This window comes from Canis lupus, chromosome 10, assembly GCF_003254725.2.
Source record: "Canis lupus dingo isolate Sandy chromosome 10, ASM325472v2, whole genome shotgun sequence".
NCBI classification, from domain to species: domain Eukaryota; kingdom Metazoa; phylum Chordata; class Mammalia; order Carnivora; family Canidae; genus Canis; species Canis lupus.
This window is the reverse complement of record NC_064252.1, coordinates 32,305,875-32,328,294: the sequence shown is the minus strand read 5'-3', so window position 1 is coordinate 32,328,294 and position 22,420 is coordinate 32,305,875. Positions and strand designations below refer to the sequence as shown.

At 43.2% G+C, this 22,420-nt stretch overlaps 1 long non-coding RNA gene across 3 annotated transcripts; it reads left to right on the top strand.

Moving 5' to 3' along the window:
• The first annotated feature begins 6,483 nt into the window (after positions 1 to 6,483).
• On the top strand, positions 6,484 to 22,081 carry LOC125755880 (uncharacterized). 3 transcript variants are annotated; one of them, XR_007413325.1, is made up of 4 exons: positions 6,484 to 6,755; positions 14,271 to 14,395; positions 19,960 to 20,389; positions 21,167 to 21,679. It is a non-coding gene; the product is annotated as an uncharacterized LOC125755880 (long non-coding RNA). The 3 variants fall into 3 exon arrangements; XR_007413327.1 differs by lacking the exon at positions 21,167 to 21,679 and adding an exon at positions 21,719 to 22,081 and having other exon boundaries at positions 6,505 to 6,755; positions 19,960 to 20,120; XR_007413326.1 differs by having other exon boundaries at positions 6,554 to 6,755; positions 19,960 to 20,120; positions 21,167 to 21,670.
• Positions 22,082 to 22,420: the final 339 nt, after the last annotated feature.

The window sequence follows — 22,420 nt, the reverse complement described above, 5'->3', positions numbered from 1 at the left end:
CTTGATATAGTAATTGGCAAGAATATGGAGCAATCAGGATTCTCATACATTGTTGGTACAGATGGAAATTGGCACAACTTCTTGGGAAAACTTTTTGCTATATCTAGTAAAGCTGAATCTCTACATACCCTAAGATCTTGCAACCCCATTCCTAGGAGTATATACTCAGCATAAATGAGTCTACATGGACACCCAAAGATACGAACAAGAATGGTCATAGCAGCATTACTCTTAGCATTTCTAAGTGAAAACAATCTAGAGGTTCGTCAGCAATAGGATAGGCACGTGAGAGGGGTATATTCATTCAATGGAAATCTAGAGAACAGTAAAAATGAATGATCTAGTTCTACCTGCAGTAACATGGATGAATATCATAAAGATAATATCAAGGGAAGGAAACCAGACGTAAAAGAAAACATAGGATTCCATTTATATAAATTTCAATAATAGGCCGAAAGTAAGACAGAATGTTAGTTACCTTGGGAAAGGATGGAGGGAGTAGTCATGGAAGGGGACACAGAGGCTGGTAATATTCTGTGTCTTGATCCAGTTGGTTGTTATGAGGATGTTTTTACCCTACGATTGCACACTTTTGCGTATGTTTGTTACACTTCAATAAGAGTTGTATTATCTTATGTTTTGATAAGAATTTTATTTTTTTATTGAAGTATAGTTGACAGGCAGTGTATGTTACTTTAGTTTGGCAATTTTACTTTTAAAAGGTTAACCATCACCATCATAATTATAAGGGACTGGTGAGGGAAAGCTGTGAGAAGCCAAAGCAGCCTGGGTGGATTCATACCGCATGTGTATTTCCTCAGACCCTCCCCTAACATTTGAGGGGCCTGGAAACAAAGATATACAGAGAGGCCCAAACACCATTTATATAAATATTTTAAAGTTATAAATCCAGCTAAGAGACTATTAACTAGATATGTTCTGTTTCCTACTCCCTTACCAGCTCTGGATCTGTGCAGGGAGCCTCACGCATTCCCATGGACATGCCAGCCTGCACATGCTAGCTGCTTCCACACCCCTAACAAACAGCTCCCCTAGGGCCACCCATCCTGTAGCGCAGCTTTGGGAGGATGGGTCTGGAGGAGAAGACTGCAAGGCTCTGGGAACCGACTCAGGGACATTGTGGGGGACGTGGATCATCGATAACAAGAGCATGGTATAGGAGGGCGGCATGAAACCTCTGAATGAAGATGGGGCCTTAGCCTCATGGACTCCTCCTCACTCTGTGTAGACGGACAGGGGCAGAGGAGGGTCAGAATGGGACCTTCAAAAGTGTGGGCCAAGTGTAAAGTCACCTGTCTAGTTTTAAGGAAAATACTGCATTTATTTATAAAAAGCCAGCTATATTTTTTTCAGCCATTTGAAACATATTTTTAAGTAGAGTGAGGAATTCCACTGAATGAGCCTACATCCTCATACAAATCCCCCATCAGGGATAAATGTGGGGATTCAGTTTTGTTTTCTTTTTTTAAATACATTTTTTATATATTTTTAATTGAAGTTCGATTTGCCAACATATAGTATCATACCCAGTTTTGTTTTCTTCACCACTATACCCCCAGAGCCTGGTGCCTAATAGGTCTCAATATTTGATTAAAAATTGGCTCTGCGGTTCCCACTGCTGTCACCAGAAGCTTCGCACTGCTCCCGTGTGAGCGCTCTGCTGATGCTGGTGTTCAAAGATACAGCATATATGTTTTGAATCACTGTGGAAAGGGAATGAGGTTGGGCTGGCCCAGTGCTCCTATCTGGTAGGGGCTGAAAAGTTTGAGATTATGGACTTGAAAGCTGGATAAATGTCCTTTAGTCCAGCATTTCAGGGAGTCCAAGCACCCTAGAAGCCTATGCAAATATATGAGTGTGGACGAACGTCTTCTTCCTGGGGAAATGTCCATAGTTTTCAATGAAAATTTCAAGGGTATCCATGACTTCCAGTATGTCAACAGGTGAGCTCTCAGGGAAACCTTTTACTTTACAGATGGTGGGTCTGTGGCACAGGAGATGCAGTAAGTCAAAGTCGCTCAGAGCTCTACTTAAATCTAGTGATTCCTGAAGCTTCTCTTTTACTGCTTCATAGCAGAATTCATGCTCTCAGGTGGGATGGGGTGAGAGGAATCCTTCAGCTCTCCTTTCCAAGTGTTCTCAAATTTAGCCTCACATTAGAATCAGGGATTTCTGGTGAGCAAGGTGGGTCTCACATGCAACCAGGACTGAGAATCACTGGACTAGACCATTTCACAAAGAAGGGTGTTGTAGGGGTGGTGGGGTGAGAAGTTAGTGCCACATCCTGCTCTGTGAGTCTTCTAGTCCAAGAATTCTAACTCTAAGAATCTATTTATACAAGTAAAAAGACCTAAATAGAAAACAAAGTTCTATTTCATTAATAGATGAACAGGTGTCCAGTTACCCCACCACCATTCATGCAAATTAGGGTTTCTCTGCAAGCAGAGCTGGAACAATGGATTTCAGCTAGGGAAATCTGAGAAGAACTTTCTGCTTTTCCCCCCTAAAAAACAGCGTAGCCCACAGAGCACACCCCACCCAGCTTACCTGTGTGGGCACAGGTATAGAGAGCAGATGGTTGGGCCAAGGGCAGGGCTGCCCAGTCTCTGTCACGCATGGCTGTGTATTCTCTTACTTTACCAACTGTACAGAAAAGAAGAAGTAGAAGAAAAGAAGATTGCCTGAGTCACTTCCCAGACCCTCTGTTGGTAGCAGAAGCCTAGGAAAATCCTGACCCTCCTAACCACCTCTAAAATGGTCTTGACCATGGCAACCTCACTCACTAATGAAATGTGGCCTAATCAACTTCTCAAGTGCAGCAGATCAGCAATTACTTTCCCATTAGGTGGAGGATGCAGGGGAGGGGGTGTTGGGGTGGGAAAGGTGGGACTTGGGAAAGAAAGAGAGATGCTCTGGCAATGTTATTGAACCCTGTCTGTCTACCCCATGCCCAACAAAGCCAATCACTGAGACGTCACGTATGCAGCAAGGAAGGGGATTATGCAAGAGACAGCCAAATGAGGAGACTAGAGGGCAAGCCTCAAATCCACCTCCTCAAAGAGGAAAAGAACAAGTATAATCATAGAGGTTTTTTGTAATCATAGATGTTGAGATTATGTACATATTGATGAAAAGTGTGGGAAAACATAACTGCTCATGAGGAAGGATGGAGCATGCACATAGAACAAATATATATGTGACATACATCCCATGTTCACTTTAGGGTGGAGACTTAACATCAGAATGAGGCAAAATTCAGCTTCTGACCTCAGGAAGTTATTTTAGCACAAGGAGAAGGGGCTGTGAGCATGCTCCAAGAGCCACTAGGAACTAGAGGGGGTCTTGGGCTTGGTATCTCTGGTAGGGAATGCAGGGCCCTGCTTGTTCCTAGGTTGGGACCGTATCTGTTGACCTTGAGTCCAGGCTTCTGCAGAGACAGCTTGTGGATTTGCTAGTAGGGTTTGAAAAGACATGACAGCTGATTAGGGGAAAAGTTCTCTGAAAAACAAGCATTAATTTTTCTGCTAGTTTCAACCTCACTAACCCTATGGGGCATGGTTTCAGCTTGGGAGGGAGAACATCTCATCATGTCAGCAAAGAGACAATCACAACATAGAAGGATGAGAGTTGAGGTCAGAGCTTCCTGGGTCATTAGAGGAAACACCTGACCTGCAAGAGGCAGATATTTAGTGGCCAGAGCTCGGTGGAGGAGGTGACTCTTTAAACTGAATCCTGAGGGAAGAATGGATGTTTTCCAAATGGACAGGCAGAGGGAAATGAATTTTCACACATATTATGGCTTAGAGGTTGGAGTAATACGGTATTTGAGAGGATTCTAAGGGTTGAGTCTGACGAGAATGAATACGGCACGAAGAAGGTGTATTTGTCATGGGTCATTAAAATATAAGAATTAGGCATAGCTACCATGGAATAAATATTGCTTAGAATGAATGAACCCCACATTAAGGAAATTCTTAATATCCTTGGTTTGGAAAAATTCCACTAATTTTAACCAGCTTCTCTCTATTCACTAGACTCTGGATATTCTTGGAAGACAAGATTGCTTTAAATTTGACTCGTTAAAAGTCACTAATAACAGTATCTGACTTTTCATAAGTTCTGAGTTAGTGTGTTTTTAAGTAAGCTTTCTAGGTCACCACAGGAGAATCTCAGAATTAGTGAAAGTTAGTGAACGGGCCTGTGAATAAACACAGCATACTCCTCAGAGTGGAGATGTTTAGTGCAAGTTACAGAGAAAGTGTTCTTGGGATCTGCTGTTGATTCTGACATTCTCAAAGGTCCCTCAGGATGGTGTGTGGTGAAGTGGAAGGTCTTTGGAGGCCAACAGGCCTGGATTCCAATCCCAGTTTAATCACTTACTAAGCTGAATGCTTATGCAGGTCACGTTGCCTCTCTAAGTCTTGGTAGCCATTTTAATAATGTGGAAATAATACCTATCTCATTAAATTGTCATCAGGATTAACTGGGAAAAATGTGAACAGACTGTCCTAGTAAAGGCTCTTTTTATTGTAAGGAACAAGAAACCACTTACATCGGTTTGGCCAAAATCAAGGAATAGGAAATAAAATACAGAGGAATGGGATTGTCAGATTCCAGGTACATGCTTCATCTCCAGGAGCCAGCAAATCTGTCAAGGGTGCCCCAACATTTCCTCTGTGCATATTCTCCCTGTCCTTGCTCTCTGCAGCCTGGTCTCCTTAGCTTTCCTCAGCTCCCTTCCATCTCTCAGTATTTTCCCTTTCTCTCGAACTTTCCATACCCTGGCCTTGTCACTGAAAAGTCCTGTTCTGTTTTCCTGTGTCCAATACTGTGTTTCTGGAAGAAGAACTGGATTGACTGAGTTTAGGTCCAATGTCCATCCCTGATCCAGTCATCTGTGACCAAGGTGTGAAACTGGTCAATGGTACAAACCTGACCCTTGGTAGGCACGCCTCCTCAGCTCTCTACAGGGGTGATTCCTAGATTGAGGGCCTGTAGGAGTGCAGACATCAAACATCTCAGTTACAATCACCCAGCACACAGTAGGAACACAGCCAATATTAACCTCCATCCTTTTCCTTATTCTTACTCTACCAGGGCAGGTTTCCATAGTGAGTCCCACACAAATTCATGATCATCTTTAAGTTTTTGCTTTTGCTTAGGCTATACCTCTTAAGAACGTCCTACTTCATCCATCCATCCATCCATCCATCCATCCATCTATCTATCATCCATCCATTCATCCATCTGCCGTCTCTATCTCCCCTTTTTCTTACTATGCCTTATTCACCCTTGCAGGCCCTCTCCCTCCAGGAAACCTTCCTTGACCTTACCTTCAACCCCTCTTGATCCTCTTCATTTCTATCAATTTCTTATTGTCTTGAACACATAATTTAGTACCAAATTATACAATGACTTGCATTTACCTCTCAATCACTTTGAAGATATTACTCTTGTTGTTTCAACTAGATTATAAATTCACTCAGAACAGAGAGTGCCGCAGTGCCAAGTTCAGAGAGGAACAAAAACTATGTGCTCAAGGAATGGATAAAATTATAGCACACTAAATATTTTATAGCTGGAAGGGATCACAAAAATAATGGAGTATAATCCCCTTGACTTCAGAACTGAGATCAAAACAGAGGTAGTACTTTTGGTTGATTGAATATAAAGACTAACATGGTGACTAAATATTATTTATGTAACAGAAGAATCCTCTGCAGTCATTTGACTTGGAAGTAAGTAAGAAGTGATCTAGGACATGCTATTCAGGCCCATTGATGAGAAAACTCTGTTGGAGGAATAGGAGGTGATTTGTCCGAGCTCATGTGAGTGGTTAGTGGCAGAGCTGGGACCAGGCTCCACATTCTTCTGCTCTTGTGATTTTTTTCCCCTGCACTCCACTGTCATCATATCTTTGCTTGTGATATTAGGGATTTCTGTCCCTTCCCTTGACCACACACTTGGCACTATGTAACAGGTGAGTACCAGGCTCCCCTGCCCTTCACAGCCTTCGTTCTGTATTACTTGCCCTGGCCTATTCCTTATACTGTGTTCATTTTCAGCCTCTTCTTCCATCTGTCTGTTTTTACCTCTGTTTACTTTGTCATTTTTTGCCTTGTCTTGTCCTAAGGACTAAATTCTTGACCTTGTCATCTTGTCTATAACTTTGATTCTGCTCCTGACCTCTGGTTGGTGGAAATACCCTTTCCAGTTCTGCGTGGCCTCAGCAATGGGTATTGCCCACTATTGGCTAATTTATGCATCAATTTAACACACATTTACCATGCATGTCCTCTGTGAAAGGTTCTGAATTCTGAAGGATTCAGAGATGAATAATAAGGTCACAATCACCTTAATAAGCTCACAATCTAGTGGTGAGAGATTGACATTTTAGAACAATATGGCAAATGTATTCAAACTGAGCCCAGGTTGGTGGGAAGGTGACAGCCAGGGAAGACTTCCTGGATGAAGTGTTCCTTGAGATGAGGCATTATGGACACATAATGGATAAGCATCAGCTGATGAGATAGTGGGGTGGGGCTGAGCACCCCACTATATCATCCACCCCACTATCTCACCCCACTGAGCACCCCATTATGCCAGCAGAAGGGATAACATAATTAAAGACATAAAAGCACAAAATAGCAAGAAGTATGAAAGAAATGACCAGCACCCTGATGTTCTTGGAGGATAGAAAGGAGGACAGGAGGTAGTGGGAAGAGGCTGACAAGGTGGGTAAACTGAATTGGGAGGGCCTTGTCTGATAGTAAGATAATTCTACTGTTGGGACTTAGGCAGCTAATAGATGACACCCCTGTTCCCTGCCCAAGTTCCTAATTAATTGAGAAAAACCCCAAGGAGTCAGGCAGATGGAGATAAAAATGTCAGCTTTACTGCTGATAAAACAATAAGCATGGCTTAGATCTGGTCAAATTGCTTGCGAACACTCCGAGTACTAAACTTAATTCCCAAAACGTAGGCCTCTCCTGCAGGGATAGATCTGCTTAGAGCTGATGAGAATGTTTTGTGAGCACCTGGACCCCAAAGAGAGAGAGAGAAAGATGAAACTGAGGATGCTTACCTCAGCTTAAATTTACCAATCAGGTAAGGAGGGCAATCCTCCTCTGGGGAAGGAGGGCAAAATGTTAACTCTAGTGACAGTCCCTCCACTTGTAAGCTTGAAGCAGGGGGGAGAGGAGATTCCCACCTAACGCTTGCCCACATTTACTGAGCACCTACTGCGTGCTGCAATGCAGAATGCCCTTGTTCCATGAGCTGGAACGGACAGAATTCATAATTGGTTGGTCAAGACATGGAAACCTCCACCCTAGAATGTCATAATTGAAAGAATCCTAAAACTCATTGACTCTTACTCTCCATTAATGCTTGAAAATATCTATAGCATCTTCCCCTGCCAAATGGCCATTCACTGTCTGCTGGGATTTGTCACTGAAAAATTTACTGTCTCCTGTGGCACAGACATAGCAGAGAAAATGCCTGGCACTGACTTAGATGATATAGAATTGTCTATGAGATTTTGCTCATCTTCTTTGTATTAATTTTCTATTTTTATATCTTCTTGAACTACTAGGCACTTGATAGACATTTGTTGAATGATCACATGAATAAATGAATCACATGAATCTTTTGGTGCTCATATTTGATATGACTACACATATGGGGTCATGGCTTGGGGTCTGTATTGGTCAGAAATCTTTCCCTGCAAGTAACAGAAACTCAATTAAAACTCATTTAAGAAAAAAATTTAAAGCATGGGGTTGGGGAGAGACATGGAATTTGGGGCCCTGCATAATCAAGGAGAGGAATGGGTTGGCCTCCAGGACATCTGTCACAAGGGATCTCAAATGCTGTCCTGTCTCTCTACTCCTTTTTCTGCTATCCCTTCTTGTGGGGGCTTTATTCTTCCTCTGGCTGGGTGGCCAGCCACCAGCAGCTCCAGGTTCATCCAAAACTGTGACTAGAATAGAAGAAGCTGAGCAGTGATTAGTTCACCTGAGGCCACATGCTCATTATTGAACCAATCGCCATGTCCAGAAGAAATTAATCCTCTTATTGGTGCATCTTATGTGACCTTGGCAACCCCAGAGGCCAGAGTATGGAATGTGACTGATAACATACACCAAGGGGTGGGTCCCCAAAAGATGGGAGGAACAGTTACCAGTTGAATAAGGGAGAGCTGTGGAGACCCAAAATCCCATCAGATGCCAACTACAGAACTCAGTCTCCAATGTCTAAGTGTTTTTGCTGTAAAGCATCCCTTCCAATCATGGAGGCAATGGTTCAGAAATTGGGTGGCTAATTCTTTGCAGGAGAAGTTGACATAATGCATATTAATAAAGGCACCGAGAATATGTGCTGGAGCCTGATTCAAAGAGTCCAAAGCTAGGTGGGGAATTCTGAAGGAAGGCAATGGCTGAGTCAGCCTTGATAAGAAGCCTAAGGAAAATGCCAGAAGGGAAAACAATGAATCTGTTTAGTGAATCTGTTTAGTGAGAAAGCAGAAAGACCTGGTAGCTATGATTTTGCTTTTATTCACAAAACTCATCAAGACCAGTAAATCATCGGCTTGTGAGCAGGCTAAAGGGCAGTGGAGGGGTTTGTACCTGTACAGATTTTCAAGGTGTGCAAGTTTTGCTGGAATCATTAATCCTCTCTCTAAGAAGTCATTAAGTGTTCCTTAAGCCCAACTCCCACCCTATCTTGCAGCAGAAACCCAAAGATCTTGAAAAATTAGGCCAAGGCCACATAGGGTGTGCTTTAGCTTTTCGGCAAATTATTCAAATATCTGAGGCTCCAACAGTGGTTCTTTATGTGGGCAACTTTCCCTCTCAGCTGTTAGCCCCCTCAGGCAGAATCCCAGCTTCATGCCACCTTTCCCAGGTAACCCACATGTGATGACAGATCCATGTGGGGGTACAAAGTTCTGGTTGTCTTGACCTATCTTGGTACAGTGATGAAGGCTAATCTGTATCCAGAACTCCCCCATGGTTCAACTGAGGCTGCTGTTGGACCTGAATCATAGCTCAACTTATCTCTGCCCAACCTGCCTTTTTTTCTCTCTCTCTCACACACTTGAGAGGTCCCAAGGTACTCCTTAATACACGGGCTTGCATGCTGGGGTGCCTGGGTGGCTCAGTGGTTGAACATCTGCCTTTGGCTCAGGTCATGATCCTGGGGTCCTGGGATTGAGTCCTGTGTCAGGCTCCCCACAGGGAGCCTGCCTCTCCCTCTGCCTATGTCTCTGCGTCTGTCTGTGTCTCTCATGAATAAATAAATAAAATCTTTTAAAAAATTCTTGCATGCTAAACTTCTGGGTTCCGGCTTCCTCGAAGCCCAGCCTGCCACATCCTGTCTATGAAGCTATAATTCAGGACCTGCCTCCTACTCTGGTGTCATATCTCATAAATTTCACTCTCACTGAGTCGACTTAGGCTATATGGACCTTCTTTTGATGCCTCGAGGTCTTCTCTCTTCTGTTTTCTTTGTCCGTGAAGCCTTCCCCGCCCCATCCTTCAAGAGCAGCTTGGACAGCATAAGTCTGGAGATGATTTCCATGACTACCTACACCCTTGTGCAAATGAAAATGAAATTCCCCTTTGTATCAGCCCTTTCACTGTCCTCTGCATTTCCTTTATGGTGCTTAGACCCTTCAGATACTTTGGCTATAATGAACAGAACACCTGCTTGAAAGTAACTAAAAGAATCAGGGTTTATAAGTCTTATTTATTTATTTATTTATTTATTTATTTATTTATTTATTTTTATAGAAATTTATTTTTTATTGGTGTTCAATTTGCCAACATATAGAATAACACCCAGTGCGCATCCCATCAAGCGCCCTCCTCAGTGCCTGTCACCCAGTCACCCCCACCCACCTCCCCTTCCACTCCCCTTAGTTCGTTTCCCAGAGTTACGAGTCTCTCATGTTCTGTCTCCCTTTCTGATATTTCCCACTCATTTTTTCTACTTTCCCCCTTTATTCCCTTTCACTATTTTTTATATTCCCCTATTGAATGAGACCATATAATGTTTGTCCTTCTCCAATTGACTATAAGTCTCATTTAATAAGAGAATTGAAGGCAATTCTAGAGTTGGTGCCATGGCTCAACTCTGTGGTTGGGGTGAGGGAGCAGAGTTTGGTAACCCTGCCTGAAGTTTCCTTCTGTGTGGAAGAAGCTCAATCATTGTAACTCCTGATCTCTTTCTTCGCCTTTGCTCTCTTCATCCTTGGGGAGGAAGAGTGGCTTAAGGGTTTGGTAAATTTGGCCAAGCACCCCTTGGGGCTGAGTGTGCCCCCTGCAGGACTCAGTCTCTACTTCTAGGGCTGTGATCTGTGATTCTAGTGCCAAGTCTGCCTAACTTGGGGGCTCAAACCCAACTGGGTGTCCCATTAAGTTACATCTCATACCCAAGCACTTATTAGCAGCCAAGATATTTTTCCTTTCATCTTTCTCCATTATCTGATTTCTCAATCTGTTCAGAACTCAGAATGGGAAAAAAGGAAGCTACTCACGGGGCTTCTTTAGAGACACCAACAGATGCCATCAGGAACCCAAGTATGGCTGCTCAGTCATCATCCGTGTGTCAACAGTATGTCCCTTAGCATGACAAGGTGGCTGCCATAGCTGCAAATATTGTCACACTACTGCACCCAAGCAGGAAGGATAGAAAAAAGTGCAAAAGGGCTGTTCCTTTATCAGGGAGGAGAATATTTTCCAGAAGCCACCAGAAGACTCTTCCTCGCAGCCTATTGGGCCAAGACTGGGTCCCATGTCCACTCCAGACCCATGAGTGGCAGGGAAATGGAAGTATCCAGACAGTTTAGTTCAACCCCTCTACATTTTCTTGAGTTACTTAGAACTGGGGATATGGCTCCTAAACAAATTCAGAGTTGTGTTAGCAAAAGAAAGAAGGAGTGTGGTCTTCAATAGGCAGTGACTAGTGCTTGTTTGCTGCATTATTTACTGTTCACAATTTACAGGTGGATTTTTCTTGGTTAGGTGATTCACTGACAATTGGTGTCTCCACCTTTCTGATTTAAGTCCCTCGAGCCTGGATGGGCGACTGTGTTGTTCAGTGCTGTGCCCTCAGCACCTACTACAGAGCCTTCTTCAGGATAGGACTCAATTAGTATTCATGGAAATGTATGAACAATTGCATGTGCAGAATCACGGGGCACTGTAGTAAGTCAGAAATGTCAGACACGCCCCTTGTTTTCAAAGAGTTGATGGTTGAGATGAGGCAAGAGCAACACACTGAAATCATTCTCTATCAGTATGAGACAATGTGTCTTTCTTCCTTCTTCCAAATAATATTTATTGAGTGTTTACCTTGTGTAGACACAATGGCAGGTGCTGGGGATGGGACTAGGCCTGGATCCTGTCCCTAGTAGTGAGAGGGAAAACCACCACAATAAAGATAAGTAGGAAGGCTGAAGGGGCAAAGGAAGGGAAGTGCTGTGTGTTTCCTCTTTATACTCAAACCCACAGATTCCAGCCTAAGGCCTGGCACCCTGTGAGCCCTCAAAAAATAGTGGTTGTGTCTTAGGGAAAAAATATTCTCTCTTCTCTCTCTCTCTCTCTCATACACACACATGCACACATGTGCGCGCACACACACAGCCCTTAACAAACAACTAGGGCAGGCTTTGTTGGTTCCACTTTGCAGGTCAGAAAATTGAGACACAGAGAAGCTAAATGAATTTCCACAAATGATGAGGGGGAGAGCCGGGGTGAGAACCCAGCTCTGCTGATGGCTTGCTCCTTGTTTCTGTTCCTCCCTCCTTTCCTCCTGGTGAAGTGACCGGCTGACATCAGATTCTTAGTCTTCGGAATTGTTTTGTGTCTGGTGTCCTCACTTGACCCACAAACATTTAAATCCATTTCCTCACATGTAGTGTGAAGATCAGCATGTCCCTTCTGTCCTTTAGCTAGCAATCCCAGCGTAAGTGAATGAAAATAGCCGATGCTAGGAGAATAAGATCTAAACACGTAAGATTTATTTTCTCTTTTTCTTTTAATGATGGTATCTTTTGTATTAAAGCAATAATTATAATTAGTCACTTCCTAGAAAGTGTGCAAACATCACAGCACAGCTGGAAGCCTGCATAATTTAAACATTGTTGCCAATTTAACTTCACAGTCTGGGATTGTGTGGGTTTTACAAAAGAGCCCCCAAACCCTGCAAGGGAGGGAGAAAGGTTCTTGATTTTATTATTAGCATCTCTCCCCTAGTACTTCCTGCAGGCCTTTGTATGGATCTGCAAGGTTTCAAGTGAAAATGGTAACAAATGTCCTCAAAATGTTGAAATACTATTATTACATTAAGCTTTCAAAGAGCCTTGGTTTGCCAATTCCCAGCTACAATTTTCATAGTTTAACAAGTGTGAATAACTTACCTAACTCACATGTGTGGCGTTCCTTAAAATCATTAAGATGATTTTCTTTAAATCATCTTAATTATGATACTAGACCCTTACCCAATGTGGGAAATTTAGTCACCAACCATACCGAGGACTCCTTAACAGGATTTGGGAAGTTCAACTGATCAGGTGTTCTCACTGTCCTAGTCTGTGGGGACTCTAGTATTCAGAACTACTTGTGTCTGGTGTCACAGGGTGTGGAGATCTTGGTGGATGGGCCCAGGATCTGTCTATCTTAGGAACTTTGAACAGTTGCCCTCCCTGAAGCTCCTACGTCTTCTCAGAATCAGCCACAGAGCAGTGTGTGGGTGTCTGCTGCATTCCATGCTCAGTGGTCCTCTTCCTGGCTAGTTAAGTCTTCCCCTCTCAAAAGTCTATCTTTCCTCTCTTCTTTTTTGGGGAGACTGTCATTTTTCTTTTCAAATGGCTGAGATATGAACAGAAGATGGAAAAAACTAGCTCCAGTTTGCTTCAACTCTTCCACCCTGTAAGTAGGCACACAAAGTCCACCCAGCTCCCTGCTTGAACTGCAGGAAGGGAAAGATTTAGAAAGAACAAATACAAATCAGTCTTTTATATATGATCCTTCCATATTAGTCAATCCTTATCAACTGGTGGGGTTTTTATTCACTCAGAGAGATTAATTTCTAGGAATACCCTCTAGATTTATTCAAACAACATTTATTTCACACCTCCGATATACAATGCAGTGCGCCAGGTACTACAGGTACAGCCATGTGAAACACTGCATTATTCACCCAACTCTGTATTTGCACCCTATGCTGTGTGACTTTGCAGTTGCCCTGCTAGAAGCAAAGTATATTTTTCCACTCTACTGAGGTCAGGGTTGGCCATGTGGCTCACTTTAATCAATAAAGTGTGTACAAAAGTGGCCAGTTCTAAGACTAGGCCTTAAATAATTTGCTTTCACTCCCTCTCACACTTCTGTCATTGCCATGAGAAAAACATACCAGTGGTTCTAAAGAATAAGACACACTGTCAACAGGACTCCTGGGTGGCTCAGTGGTTGAGTGTCTGCCATTGGTTCAGGTTGTGATCCTGGGATCCTGGAATCGAGTCTCTCATCTTCTCCCTCTACCTGTGTCTCTGCCTCTCTCTGTGTGTCTCTCGTGAATGAATAAATAAAATCTTTAAAAAAAAGAAACACTGTCATCTCAGAGTTAATTTCAGTGAAGACCAGCTTCAATAAGTCAAACCCCAACTGATCTGTGAATATGTAAGTTATAATAAATAACTTGTAAAATTTATTAAGTTTGGGTATTGTTTATTATACAGCATTAGCTGACCAATACAAATGGTAAATAAAAAACACATGGTTTTTAAAAAATATTTATTGAGAGAGAAAGGGGGAGCATCTCCAGATGCAAGTGCTCTTAGGGGAGTGGGTATGTCACATTGATTAATACTGGCAGTATAAGATGGAATGGGACATGCAAAAAGGACCAAGTAGGGCAATGAAAAACAGGACATTAGGGCCAGGCCAGCCCAGGTTGAGGCCCAGCTCTGCCATATAAACCTTAGGCAAGTGATGTAACTTCTCAGACTCTTATTTTCCTTGGCAGGGAAATGGGAATAACTGCTGTGGAGGAGGCTGCTAGAGCTCACCAGTCTCTGGCTCCCCTCTTCTTCCTGAGCACGTAGCCTGAATATATTTGCAGTTTGGTATGGCTGCATGACCGAGTTCTGGTCCATTGGACAGGAGGAGAGTGATCTTCTAGGACCAGTTGATAAACATCTCCCATGTGCAACTCTTGTTCTCTTTCCCCCATCCTCCACTGAATAGAAAGAATCCTGAGATCCCAGAGGAGGGCCCAGCCACAAGGTGGAAGAAGGATCATTGGTCCCCAAATAACTTAATGGAGTAGAGCTCTCCGACCCCCACTAATCCAAACCACATTGGATTGTGAGGTGAGCAAGAAATAAACTTTCCTTGTGCTCAACCACAGGGTTTTTTGCTGTTGTCTTGTTATAGCCATTAACTCTCCTGATAATCTGTGCAACTATCTACTTTGCAGGATTGTTGTGACAGTTCAGCAAGCTCATCAAATGCCTAGCTTGGAGGCTCAATACATAATCCTTGTTACCATCAATTATTAATAATGCCCATAAGAATGGTAGAAACATGATATGGGGCTTTGGAGGAGTGTGGTGGTTCCTTGTCTGGCCCTCAGCTCCCTGGGTCTGGGCTCTGCCAAGCCACTAAGGTTGTACAAAGTCTAAAGGGCTGGGAAACCTGGCCTCGGAGTTCTCTGATTCTTGCCCAGAGGCCAGCAGAGCAATCGCTCAGTGCAGGAGGCTGAGAGGAAATGAGCACAGGCGTGCAAATAGATGCAGTCATAAAAAAAGCAATGTAGTTGTCTCTAGAATACAGACAAGCAGAGGGTTTCAGCTCCCAGAAAGCTCTTCTCTGTTTTTCCTGATGATGACTGATGTTGGAAATGAGATGCCTAGACATGGCAAAGCCACAAAGTGCCTTCTGAATCAACCATGGAGCCGGCCTTAAATGCATTGCAGGAGGCTCTGATTCTCAGAGAGCCAGCCGTCTTTGACAGGGTATATTATATCTGGTAAGTCAATTAATGAGTGTTTTCACTTAAACAGAATACAGTGTTCTCCAACACAGAACTTGCAAATTGGCAGCCCAGCTGTTAAAAAACTGAGCTAGTTGCAAACTTTTAAAAACTGGAAGATTTCATGTAAATATTTGTATTTCTACTGTCTCTGTGGTAATCAAATGACCTATAATGCTGGGCCCATGTTTCTAACCACCAATGATTGCCCGCTGCTGAATAGTAGCTGTCCCCGTCAGATGCAGCAGATACTATAATGCTCGCCTCTAGACTTACCCAAGCCTGTTTTACTGTCTATGCTATTCTCCTGACCCTGATAGTCTTTTGAGTTTGCAACCCCTCTGTTACTTAGTATGGTAAAAGTGACTTTAGTATATGGTATAATTAGTGATTATGATTTATGGCTACCATCTTTATGCCAATGATACTTTGAAATATACTCATTTATTTGTTCAAAAATGCTAATTGGGTACTTGCTGTGTTCAGTGCACCATGCCGAGTATTTATGGTGGTACATAGATGACCTGTGCTCTCAAGAAGTCCTCAGTCCAATGAGGGAGATATAATATGTACAAAACTATACAAAAATGGTCCAAAATATCAATTTCCAGGGAAAGATTTATTGATTCTCAGAAGATAAAATAAAGCTTCATGGAGGAGGAAGTATTTATGCTGGACTGTGAGGATTTGGTATAATTCAGGTGTATAGAAATTGCAGGGATGGTCTAGGAAGGAGGACGAGCCTGAGCAAAGGTGTGGAGGCATTAAAGTATTCAGTATATACAAGGAATGACCAATAATTAAGTTTGATGTGAGCACAGGATTCATGAATGAGAGTGGTAGGAAATAAAATTGGAAAGCTGGATGAGACCAAAGCATAATGGCCTGTTGAAGCACTTGAGAGAGTTTAAACTATTTCTATGGACAATGAGGAGCCATTGAGAGATTTGGAGCAAGGGAGAGCCAGGCTCAGAGCTATGATTCAGAGCGTAGAGTCCAGAAATGACATGGAATGCAAAGAGAGAGACCAGAGATTACCATAATTTTCTAAATCAAAAGTAATAGGTATCAAAACCAAAGTCATAGCCCTCAGAACAACAATGGAAGTGGGTGATATTAAGGATGTAATGTCTCTGATATTTTATCAGCAGTTGGTTGCTAGAGACCAAGAAACAACTTGAACGGAATGCTTCTGAGAAGTAAGCGTGTATGGAGAGAGTTGGGGAGTAGGAAGTGAAGAAGGGCGGCAGCAAGCGGAGGAGTGGAGAGAGCATGGCAGGAGGAGAGATGACTTCAGAATTGAGGGGCTTGAGCTTTTTTTTATTCTAAAGAGGATTCAGGGCCAGGTAGGGCTTTAAGGGGCAAGAGAGAGAGAGAGAGAGAGAGAGGAATCAATGAAGCAGGGCCTCCTAGGAAAGAGTACGTGGGATCAGGGCACAGGACGGAGAGCCACCCTCAATTGTTGCCTGACCAGGGAGAGGGTCTTTACTCTTACTAGCCCTCATGGCCTCGGGACCATGTTAATAGGTAGGACACCTTGACCATGTATATCTGCCCACTGGAACATCCCTGGGCAGTGCCAGCCCAGGAGGGCCCCCATGGACTTCTGGTTTCTGAGCTTCTGATTATCCTTTTTAACTCATCACCTGAAAAGTGACTTACAACCAAAACATGTTATGCCCTCTGGTTCTTCCCTACAACAGATTTGATACTAACCACAGCACACTCTCAACTCAAGGCTATGTGAAAGCTCTTATCCCTCTCTCCATGCCATGCTTTCTCTTTTCTGTTTCATTTTATTCTCTCCTCTCCATCCATAAAGACAATGGTTATGACTAAGGGTTGCAGAGAGAGTTTTTAATATCTGGAAAGCGTTTTCTCACTTGTTTCTTCTAATGGTCTCAGTATCATAGGATGGGTAGGATCACTAAACCCATCCTGCAGATATGGAAACTGAAACTCAGGGAAGTGAAATATCTTGTGCAACCTTTGACAGGCAATAAATAGCAGAGCTGAGCTGGGAATCCAAAGTTCCTTATGGGAAGTTCAGAGTTCATGCTGGAAGGATCTAAGGCATTCAAACATTACATCTGAACAATCAATTTTGAGATTTCAGGAATTTAGATTTAGGCAGTTTGAGTTTGATGCATCAGTTACCTACTGCCACTGTAATGCGATGTAACAAACAACCACAAAACCTCAGTGACATATAACAATAAACATTTATTAGCTCCGAAGTCTGTATGGTTCGTGTGTTCCCAACTGGGCTTATTTTGGCTGGGCTCACTCCTGTGCCTGTGATCAGCTCAGCTGATTTACCCCCAATTACTCACAGGTATAGGACTTGGCTTATTGTTGGCTAATCTAGGTTGGCCTTCAATGACATGACTGGGTCTCAGCTCTGGTACATATCTTTCTCCTTCCAGATAGGCCAGCTATGTTTTCTGGTGATGGCAGAGGAAATAGAAGGCACAAGTACTTTTTCAACTCTCTGCTTGCATCACATTTGCTTACAGTCCTTTGGCCAGCGTAAGTGACATCTAGTCCAGATTCTAGGTGAATCTTTATTGAGAAGAATTGGAAAAGGACATGCAAAGGGCATGGATATAGAGAGGGGTGAAGAATAGGGACCACTCATGCAGTCAGCCTACCATTTGGAGATGAACATCCAGATTGAGATTTTCTTATTTCTACAGATTGACTATTCCATTAAAATACAGCTAGAAGGCAATGGTTTTCAACTTCAGTGACTTTCCATGGCATGTGAAATAAAAACCCAAGCTCTTCCCCATGACTACAAGACCCTCCATTAGCTGGACCCTGACAACTTCTTCAAACTCAGCTCTGACTTCTCTCTCGAGCTCTCCCCATGCTCTACCACACTGGCCATCTTAGTAACCCCAACAGGCCCAACTTCCCTGTCTCAGGACTTGGCACATGCTTTTTCCTTCACCTGAGAAGCTTCACCTGAGAAGCTTCACCCCTACTCTTCACCTGTTGTTTGTCTGCCTCTTCCTCATCCCTTAGAAGTAGGATTCAATGTCACCTCTTCAGAGGGGCCTCCCCGTACCTCCAGACCCAAATTTTTCGTCTCCATCTCAATTTCCTGTTTGGATTCCTACCTAACCCTCATCACCTTTTGCAGTAATTAATATTATTTATTTGTTTGTCTGTCTTCTCCACTGGAGTGTAAGGTCCAGGAAGAGAGGATCCATGTCTGTCATGTTCACCATTGCATCCCTGCATCCAGCACGGCACTAGTCAATTCACATGTGAATGAATGAATGAATGAGCAAATGAACAAATGAAGATCTGGGTAGAGTGTTTTCTTGCAGATAAACTAAAAATAGAACTCTCTGGACTTGGAATTCTTGGTCTGGCATCCTCAGAGACATCCCTGTGACCTTAAAATTTCTAGATGCTTGGCTTATCAGTACAAGCAACATTACAGAATGTTCTCCCTCTTGCTTGGTGGGTGGTGGGTAGTAGGAGCAGAACAGGACCAGGGAAGCCATCCCAAAGCCTTGGGAGAGCCATGGAATCCGTGATGGGGGAGGAGTAAGTATCACAGACCACTAGAGCTGGATTTAGGGAATTGGGGCTCTAGTCCCCCTCTGCTGCTGTCCTGCTGTGTATCCTCGGGCGAGTTCCCTGGAATCACTTTGCTTCAGTTTCCTCATCTGTGAAAGGGGATAATGACCTCCAGCTTGTAGGACTGATGTGAGGGTAAAATGTACATGATGTGAGCACATCTCTCAGAGGACCCCACTGCAGGCCCAGTTCAATAAAAATTGGGCTCCCCATTGTTTCCTCTTTCCACACAGGTTGCACGTATTTGTCTTCTTTCCCACACTCCTCTGGTGTGCTTATCGCTCCAGGCCCATTTCTGGCACCACAGATTACCAGACATCTTCATTTCAGACCAGGGGTCTGCATCATTTCTGTTGAAATCATTTCTGAGCAAGGGTAAGATGCTACTCAGCATTGTCCCGAAGCCATTGGCCAGACTGGGAAATGGCGTGGATGTTGGCAAACTGGCAAAGAAGACCTTCAACACTGTTTAACTCATCACCCCATGTTCAACGCGCTGGTGGGGAAAAGAGAATTCAGTGTATTGAGCACTCATTGGGGCCTGACCCTCCGCTAAGCATTTTCACAAATCTTCCCAATGGAGGTCTCATGGTAATCATGGTATTATCCCCCATTTTACAGATCAAGAAACTGAGGCTCTGGGACATGAAGCATCCGTAGTTAGTGTCTGACTTTTATACAAAAAAGCTACTGAAAATGTGTGCATAAGTCAAATGTTATATGGAAAGAAGGACGAGAGGCTTCTTTGTTACAAAGAATTTACAGTAGAATTCCTACTTATGCATCATCTTTGATGATGTGGTTCTTATACTAGGTGCATGTTCTTCCATTTAGTTCGTTTCCTTCACAAATGAATATGATTGGCCAGCTTATATCAGTAAGTGTCCAATTCAACCTAAAAATTGACTGAATGTCTGCTCCCTGTTTTCCCTCTTGGTTCTTAATAGTGTTACATTTCTGAGAACTATATTTCTTAGCACTAATATCAATGTTATCCATTTTTTCTGTTTTCCATTCATTCTTATAGAACAATGAAGGGAAAATGAAATAAAATAGCTAACATTCACTAAGTCCCTTACTGTTTTGTTCAGTACTCATAAAAAATGTGTAGTGCGTTCACAATCATGGATGCTGCATAATCAAGTGTTTTCCTGAAAAGAGAGAAATTCTGTTTTGATTAGGCATGGATGAGAACCCAATCCTCCACTTAGGAATTTACATGTCTGATGCTTAGAGGAATCTTCCACTGACAGGGTTCTGTTTCCCTACATTTTAAACCTTGTTTCTCTCCCTCCACCCACTCCCTTCCAGTAACAGACTCTGTGGGACGCTCTGATGGTACCACATCTTCTCTGGCCCTGCACTTCAGGTTACAACCATGGATGGGTGTCACAGTGTATTGTGGGAGTGCCCTGGAAGCTGTTTCCATCCTGCGGCAGCAAGCAATAGCCGAACCAGACACATCAATGACGGTGAATAGCATAAATACCCCACTAGATCCAAACTAAATGGCTCTTCTTAACCTGGATCTCTAAAATGCCCACGACTGTCTCAATGCCACCAGAAATGAAGAAAAACAAGTGGGAGAGGAAGTATTATTGAAAGATCATCATCAGGCAATTGAAATATTTGTTTACTCATTCTTTCATTTATATGCAGTCCCATTGCTAGGGACACACCCAGAGTCTTGGAAGAAACCCCTACAGGTGAGCCTATGAGCTGAAGCCTCAGTGACTTCATGGTAAGCCACCTATTCTGTCACATAATCTGGAGTCATCTGACTAACCTAACATCTGTGTGTCACTAGCAATGGGCATCACAGCGCAGGGGTGGTTAGAAGGCAGGGAAAGGCGAATAGAAGTGAGTGACGACCTGGTGCAGGGGTCAGCAAATTATAGCCCAAAGGCCACATCAGGCCCACTGCCTGCTTTTGCAGGTAGAGTTTTATTGGAACACAGCTACCCTCACTCATTTATTTACGTAGTGCCTATGGTGGATTTTGCACAGCAACAGCAGAGTGGAGTAGTAGTTGCAATAGTGACTGTCTGGCACACGAAGCTGAAAATATATAGGATATAGCCTTTAATATAAAAAGTTTGTGGGAAATTGTGAAGGTCTTGAGAAGAGAAAAATGAGGCAAGAAAAAGCTAGTGCTAGATCTGCACTATTGGGATTTGATTCTGGTTCCATCATTTCCTGACTGTGTGCATTCAAGCGAGTTATTCAACTTTTCTGATCCTCAATTTCCTCACCTGTTCCTGGGAATATGAATGTTTCCATCATAAATTTGCTATGAGAATGAAATGAAATGCTCTATGTAAAGTGCTGGCATAGCGCCGGACATAAAGCCAGGGCTTGGTACATGCCATAAGCCACCATTAGCTGACAGCCACAAAGATACCAGTTTTTTTGGTTAAAATATTATTGGCTCAGGTAGAAAAATTTTATGTGTGCTGTGAAACCCTATGGTTTGATGCTAGCTCTTTGTCCCCTGAGATGTTCTCATTGTATTCCACAGTGATACAGCTGGGATGGCCCAGCAGTTTTGATGTGATTGAGGACCTCCCCTGTTGCCTCTCCAGTGACTCACAGCTCCATATCAAAACCAAAGTCTCGAACATTTTCCTCTTTGTCAGGACACTCACCGTTTTCCCACCATCAAGTGTATTCTCTAACTCAATTATTCATTCACTTGTGTCTGCTTAGAAGGATTTCTGGATTTTTCTAAGGAAACATCAGCTGTGGGGACCCCATGGCTAAGGCAGTTCCCACCTCTTCTCTCCTGTCTTTTCTCATCCCACATCACTCTTCATCATCTAGTACAAAACATGGGATAGGGTTGGCGGAAGAAACCTTTTCAGAAATAAATCTGAAATCAGTTAAAATACTTTTGGCTGCAAATAAGAATAAATCCAACTGAATTTAACTTAAAGAGTAGGACATTTATTCATTCATTTAGCTTAACCCTAAATCTAGAAGTAGGGTGTTTGCAGAGTTGGGGACTCAGGGAGCTCAGTAAATCAGTGGAACCACCAATGATTCCTTCTGTTATGTTGGCTTGTGATCCCAGGACGGCTGCCCCAGCTCCAGTCAGCACATGCTGATGGCAACATCAGAAGTGGAGGAATATTTCCATGAAACTAATGAAACTTGAACTTCAAGGTCTCTCACTTTCACAGGCCCCTTCAAGGCCTAGCAGTGTGCTCAGGTGGCCACACACCTTTGTGAAGTTTTGGGAAAGAAACTGTATGTACATTTTCTTACTTAAAGAAGACACTTCAAATTATACAAGCATTATACACCACAAAATCCTGACCCACCCCTGGTCCTGAGGCAGTGAAGAGACAAACAAAACAATAGCAGTGACAACAAAAACTGTCCTAACCTGGGTCCCTTTTCTAAGAATAAAGAAAAGCTTCCTAGAAGCTGCCCTCCCAACACTCCCCTTTGCGTCTCATTGGCCAAATTGTAACACATGCTCATGCTTTAATTGCTACTTGATGTGTTGGTCTAGGTTCTCTAAGAAGCAGATGCTGGGATAGGATTAAACATGCTAGAAATGTAGGAGGGGGAATGTCTGTGACAGAACGTGGGGAGGAGCTGGAAGGGATGGGGTTGGGGCCAGCAGATAGTAACATGGGTCTGACCCCTAGTGAGGGAGAGAGGGCAGGAGGAAGGTGGCGTGAAGAATGCACTGCAGTGCAGCCTAAGGAATGTTCAGTTGGGCCCTTGGTAAGACTTAGGGCAGTTACCTGTGGGAGGAGTCCCGGGT